Here is a 7,698-nt window from a genome sequence, read left to right as displayed (position 1 = left end):
TTGAATGATTCGTTTGAATAAATGACTCAGTGGCTCACTCATGAAGACGGTCACTTGCCGCCATCTACTGGCGGTTTAATTTCATGTTAAAAAGTATAAATTTCCCACCAAAATTTCTTATTTGTTTATTCAAAAATATTTAAAGAATCTCATAACAATATTGAATGCAGTTGTACTTTTTCAGTGTAAATTATTTAATTTGGTAACAGCCCTATAGTGTCTTACTATTTTAATTTATCAAATGTAAGAATTTGAAATAAACGATAAACTTAAATGTAATTAGACTGGGGGAGGGGAAAATGCCCTTTATAAAGGTTAATTATTATTATTATTAATTAAAGAATTATTATTATTATTATTTTTATGTAAGAAATATTAATACAATACCCCCAGGATAAATAACAAAAATATGCAGATTTAAGTTTATCACTGAAGATAAAACACTGATGAGAATGTTGCTTGTTTCAGAATAAATTATATATTTTTTCCAGGCAAGTTAGTTTTTTACTCTGACAAGTCAATGACCAATTTAGTTGTCCAAAGGACAAGCACAAAACAAGGCTTGATGTCAAACTCTGTATTTTGTGTTTATATTCTCTCCTTTAATGGTAGCATCACTCTTATATTTGATACTGACACAAAGGAGAAGGCACAGGCCTACAGAACGATGTTATTGTCATCAGATGTAGCTTTTACACTACCAGCATCTATAGTATGATTTTGATCAGCATTTTAGTGTTCATAGCAGAGGGTTCTCTTAACTATATATATTTATATATATATATATATATATATATATATATATATATATATATATATATATATATATATATATATATATATATATAGCTATGGAAAAAATTAAGAGACCACTCCAAGTTCAGAAATCAATGTTAAGTGGTCTCTTATTTTTTTCCATAGCTGTATATATAGCCATACCCAAATGTAATATATGTACATATATGAAATATCAATATTCTGTATGTAATATATGCTCATATAAAGTAAAAACATATCAAACCTATTAGAAATTGGAATGATTTCATATGTTGACATAAATATATCCCATATAACATATATGTATGTGGCAATGTTTCTTGTAAAGAGCAATTTCTGATTGTAGACTGGCAGACTTATACGTGCTGAACTACCACTGAAACTCACATGAAATCTACTTTGTTCAAAAACATATAAAACCACATGAAGGGGGATCATTTCACCTTTGTCTTCATGTAATCATTATGGTTGTCATTTCCGATCACACTCAAACCACTGCTAGGTGTGCAAGCTGGGTGAGCCCCATTTCCTGAAGACTTGCCGGCTGTGAGAAATTAGGTCAGTGCGCTCAGAAAGACTCAACAGGAAAGAGTAAAGGATGGGGGAAGAGAGAAAAGGGATACCAATGAGAGGGATCAGCAGAAAACTTGGGTCAATGATTATCAAAAAACACATATTTAGTCTACTTGATGTGGTGTTTGCATGATCCATTTTCATAATAGAGCTTAAGAAATCTCACTGTGCTCACTGCACTGATAACTGTGTAATATGAAGAATTATGCTGTTCTCTTATCTCCATCATGGGCCACGGCGTGCAAGGCGAGTTTCATTTCTACAGCTCGCCTAAAACTAAAGTTTCACAGGAAATCAGATGCCAGACAAAGACAGAGAAAACAGACTGTGAACAACCACAACAACAGGTTTCACCTCTTTCAGTCTAGCTAATCCCCAGATGATTTGTGTGCAGACAGTCGATATATACACTGTAGCTGAAAGCAGTAAACAAAAGTGTTCAGCGCTGAATACTGAAAGGCATGTGCTTTATGGTACAAACCACTAAAGCCACACTTGTAGGTTTGGGTTGACCATAATTTCTGCATGTAAATGTTCATTAAGCATTATTTGAAGCTGTATTTCCACACTCAGTTCTGATGTCCTGTAGACTCTGTGTCCTGCCGGATGAGCAGCAGATGCCTCTGATTTCCTGTAGTATATATACCTTCATCCAGCTTATCCTGATATTTGTACTCTGACTAACAGAAGTAAAATACTGATGATTCTACAAGATGATAATGATACCCAGTGAGCCACAAACACCACACCATCCCTACTGTCGGGAATCTGCTGACTCATTTCTAACAATGAGGGAAATAATCAATGGTTGAGTACAACTTCCCTATGAGTCTCTTACATTAAAATGATGTATGAAATCATTCACGAAACAATATTGCTTTTTCTACAATTTCTCAGACTGGCAAAAATAAAAATGGACTGTAAAGCAAAAGCAAAGGAATGTACCCATTAAATAAAGAGCATTTGTGGCATTCGACCTCACTAATAAACCTGTAGAGTTTGTATCATAGAAGGAATATTACTAACAGCAGGCGATTTGAATTCTGATAGACATTGTCTTTAAATGTATTATTAAATTATCAGTAAATTTACATGCAAACATCATCCAGCAGACTTTTGAAGTTTTGTATTCCCGACCAGTCAGATTGACAGAGGGTCAAAAGTGCATTATGGGTGTTGATATTTTTGGCAAAAGGAAACACCACAGACAATTTTCTCGGCTTTCCCTAGTACTGTAGCAAATAAAAAATATAAAAACACGTTTCAACTGCACAGAAAGCAGTTTTATTATATAAAACGCCTTTACCCTTCAAGACCTGAAGGCTTTTTTAGAGATTTTTTCTTTCTGAGCGACACAAAAGTAAAGACTCATAACTCTTTTAACATCAAGCACGTCCCGCTCTTTATATTCTCATTCATGCATTTCATCACTCTGAAGTGTCAATAGTGCCATACATTTATATATCGATATATGATATAGCAAAGTCTCTAATGATAGACATTTTATTTTGTGGTAACAGTATATATCGTCATATCGTCCAGCACTATAAATCAACCACTTTAATGCAATATAGTACAACACTGTCAAAGAGAAAGACTCAAACTGTGTACGGTTTTACTGTCTTGTGATTTAAAGTCAAAATAAAAATGAGTTGTCTGACCACGGTCGTGTTTGTTCGGTGTGATTTATTTAAGGTCAGATTGTTTAATTCATTAAGATGTTCTTCTGCTTCAAAGCCTAGAGAGCTGCCTTCATAAATGACCAGAGAAAACTCTCATCAATGTCCAATTTCAAACAAAAAAGCTGATAAATATCAAAATAGTTTATTGGCATGACTGTTTACTTTCTATATTTCCCACGCAGCAATAACACAGAATAAAAACAGAGGAACAATGTGACGGTAATTATATGCATGCTAATAAGCAACTAGTTGAAGACCCTAAAATAAAGTGTTTCCACTGTGACACATTATACCCAAAACTTCTTCATACAGTAAAACTGATCTTTGAGCAAGTTTTAAAATGAGTAACACACACACACACACACACATGCATTAGTCATCATAAGGCATTGGACTGGTGGTTACAGTGTTTTGAAATGAGTCATTTCGATTTCCTCTTTTGGTGTTCATGTACACACACACACACACACACACAGTGAGTTTGTCATGATGTCACGATCAACAACAAAACTGCAAGTGAGTTTGATGTAGACTCTGCAGGGCTGGATCTGAGGAACATGCGTCAGTCGATCTTCTCTCTATTCTGTAGAGTTTTCCTCATCACTACTGCAGGAATGTAACGAAATGAAGTGAATCTGTTCTGAGTTCAGTCCTACAGAGTTAATCAAGTTAAACACGCATAAACCAACTGATATAGTGATGGGTCAATCGTGAACGATTCGTTCGTTTTAAACAAATCATATATGAAAACAGGACGTTTCAAATTTCCCCTGTAGATAGTTGTTGAGTGCCTCAAAATAAATCTTATCAAGCTCAGTGAATGGAACTCAGTATCTTTTATTATTCACTCACATCTCATACACTGCTACTTCACTTCTCTATTTCGTCCTCCTCGCTCTCTCCCAAGACCTCCCTCTTGTGGCTTAAACAAGAACACCACAATAGTTTACCACTTGAATGGTGTGTGAGGTCTAACAGAGGTTTCCTCACACAAATACTGCGTGGAAACCCCCAAACCAAAGGATAAGCTCCTCCTCCTACTTGCTCTGTCCTATAAATACTGCAGCAGTCAATCATAGCAAGAGACTGCAGGAGAAGAATCAGCTCCTTCACTTCCACAGACTTACAGGTATGAATTTAGTATTTGATTATGGGATGTTTCACAAACAACAAAAACAAGAATAAGACAAAAGAGGGCATGTATATTTAATATTACATATTTGCACTGCAGAAAAATATAGATGTGAAGGTACATAGGTTGTGCAGCACTGAATTGTTTCATTGTAAATTAACTGTTCAATTTCCATTTTATTACATGAGAAAGTTAGATTGATTTGACATGATTTTGATAACTAAAATGTAATTAATCCATTTAATGTAATTATATAATATGTATATAATTATATAATTATATAATAATGTAAATATATATATATATATATATATATATATATATATATATATATATATATATATATATATATATATATATAAATAAATATATATTACAATTGAACTTCAGAAAGAAAAATCGAATTTGGTGTTAACAAATTATCTTACTTTCTATATATATACAGTCAAACCAAAATTTATTCAGACACCTTGAACATTTCATTCATTAATACAGTTTATTTGCTATAGTTTAAAAAATTAGTTTAAAAGATCTCAAAGTTAAACTGTGTCAGAAAAAAAAAAAATCTTAATTATGTCAGATAACACTTAAACAAAACATGGTCAGGTCAAAGGTCAATTTTACTGTATGAAGAAGCTTTGGTCCCACTTTATATTAAGTGGCCTTAACTACTATGTACTTACATCAAAAATAAGTACAATGTACTTATTGGGTTCATATTGAATTGCAAAACACTTTTGCTGCTATTGAGGTGGATACGAGTAAGTTTAGGGACAGGTTTGGTGGTATGGGTAGGTTTAAGGGTAGGGGTAAGGTGTAAGGGATGGGTCAACAGTGTAATTATAAATGTAATTACAGAAATTAATTACAGATGTAATTACATGCAGGTGTTTTAAAATATAAGTACAATGTAAAAACATGTATGTACACAATAAGTGCATTGTATCAAATGATTAATTTGTAGTAGTTGAGGCCACTTAATATAAAGTGGGACCGAAGCTTTTAACTAGTTGCTTATTAACATGCATATTACTAGAATATTAGCTTTTTATTGGCACTTATTAAGCAAACTTATTAATGCCTTATTCTACATTCTTAAAGGTGATTCTTCATTTTTGGGTGAACTATCCCTTTAATCCTACCTAATACCTAAACTTAACAAGCTTAGGATTAGGAGTTTATTGAGGGAAAAATCACACTTAATAGTTTATATTCCCTATACTAAAGTGTTACCACTTCTGTTGGAAAATTGTATGTTTCTAAACAATTCCTTCAGAGAAATGTATCAAAATTGAGTGAGATTAATGCTTTACTCAAGCAAAAACACCTGCCACTCAGTTATGAAAATAAACCTGATTTGTCTTGACCCCTTTTAATCTCTTTAATCAAACTTGATCTTTCTGACCCAACTGGCAGATGCTTTGCTTGTTTTCAGCATAAAGCTTAAATTCTGACACAATTCTAGATTGATAATTTGTTCTCTGCTTTAACCCATCCAAGTTAGTGCATGAGGAGAAGTGAGCAGTGAACACACACACACACACACACACACACACACACACACACTTTGGTGCCCAGGGAGTGATTGGGTCACTCAGTCATTTTCCGTCTGCAATGAGAATCGAACCCACAACCTTCATGTTACCATTGGCTTACGACTGCCCCATAATGTATGTTGTATATTGTAATATTTGACCTAAAAACTAAAAAAAAAAATACTGAGTAGCAATATGATTTTTGTTCCTTAATTCGGACTTCAAGTAGATTGCATTTTATTAATGTAGATGCAGCCAGACACAGTTATGAATTTTTTAAAGCTGTCAGATGGTCATAAGGGCTCAAGAGCCAGCACTGGACACACTGTATATCTGCACATTTTAGTCATGTGACCTGAACAGCTGGATGTGACAGTTGTGCCCTGCTGATAATGGGGGAATGTGATGCAGAAAGTTGTTGTGTGTTGATCGTTGATGAAGACATATATCACTACTCTGACTACACACTGGTTACATGCTGAAAATTATGTCATCCTTTATTGTTTTAAAACAGGTTGTTAGTTTAAATTGAAAGATGTACAACATCAGTGTGTCGTGTGCAGAGATTCAGTCCTCAGTGGGGTTTGTGTTCGTGATTCTGCCTGTGATTCTGAATCAAACACTCAATGATCCTGACTGTGAGCAGAGCTGGTATACAGAGGTGACTGTTACACACACACACACACACACACACACACACACACTGACTGTGAGCAGAGCTGGTAGAGCTGTTACACACAGACATACATACACACACACACAATACATCATCCTCTTGTGTTTGATTTGTTCAGGACGGGCGTCTGTTAGCAGATCCATCAGATCCACACAAACTGATGTATCCTGTGACGTCTGTATCATCTGATCGACTCGTCACGTCTTACTGTGTGAATCTGATCATCTGTGACGAATCAAGAGTAAATCAACTCAATCATTCATCTGTTTTCATATTTAATCCTTCATTAACTATATAAGTTGCTCTAACTCTTCTTTCTTTCATTACAGCTCAGACTTGAGATCATGTTCAGAGGTGAGAGAGATTCAGATCAGACTCTGTGTTGAAGTGAATCTGTCCTGATTCAGATCAAACTCTGTGTTGAAGTGAATCTGTCCTGATTCAGATCAAACTCTGTGTTGAAGTGAATCTGTCCTGATTCAGATCAAACTCTGTGTTGAAGTGAATCTTCTGTAAGTGAATCATGATGAGTGTGAATGTGTTTTTCAGTGAGGAATGAAACTGCAGCGACTCTAAACTCAGGTGAGTTTCAGCTGATAATCGTGTGTCTAATTCACTAATAAAGCACTGATTCAGCTCTGATTCAGACTAAACCCAGTTTGAATGTGAACAGGCCTTTGTTTTCTGTCATATTGTCTGATATTTGTGATCATTGTGTGTTTTAAAGATGTTTTGGATGAAGTGACTCCGTCTCTCCAGCTCTCAGGTCAAACATCAAGAGCTTTAAACCCTTTAAATTCTAATATTGATTCATCATTGTTAGTGATCATCTGATTTCATTGGTTTATTATTGGAGTGGATCAGATGATTGTGTTGTGGTGTTGTTTGTGTCGATCAGATCTGATTTTATATCATATGGCTTGTTTAGATCATTTGTGGTGGATTTTGGCTCTTTTCTTCATCATGGTTGTTCTGATGTGTTTCGTGCTGCGTAAGAGGATGTTCAGGTGAGTCTGATCTCAGATCAGTCAGTAATTCTCAAGAGCTCATGTCATCAATCACATTTAGCTGAATTTCAGCTTCAGTCGCCTGTTCACAGGATCTTCACCATCTAAAGCTGTCTGATAATATATAATAATCAGATTCAATCTGTTCTCAGATGTTTTCAGAGGGAAATGCATGAGGATGATCCAGAAATCAAGTGAGTGAATCCTAACAAACAGTAGAGGGTGCTGTAGACACAGATCAAATGTGCAGAAGTCACTGTTGTGGATCTTAAAGTGAGGGAAATAAAGGCTGAATCACATGATCATTTCAGAAGTG

Source organism: Chanodichthys erythropterus, chromosome 3, assembly GCF_024489055.1.
Source record: "Chanodichthys erythropterus isolate Z2021 chromosome 3, ASM2448905v1, whole genome shotgun sequence".
Classification (NCBI taxonomy): domain Eukaryota; kingdom Metazoa; phylum Chordata; class Actinopteri; order Cypriniformes; family Xenocyprididae; genus Chanodichthys; species Chanodichthys erythropterus.
This window is presented reverse-complemented; position numbering follows the sequence as displayed.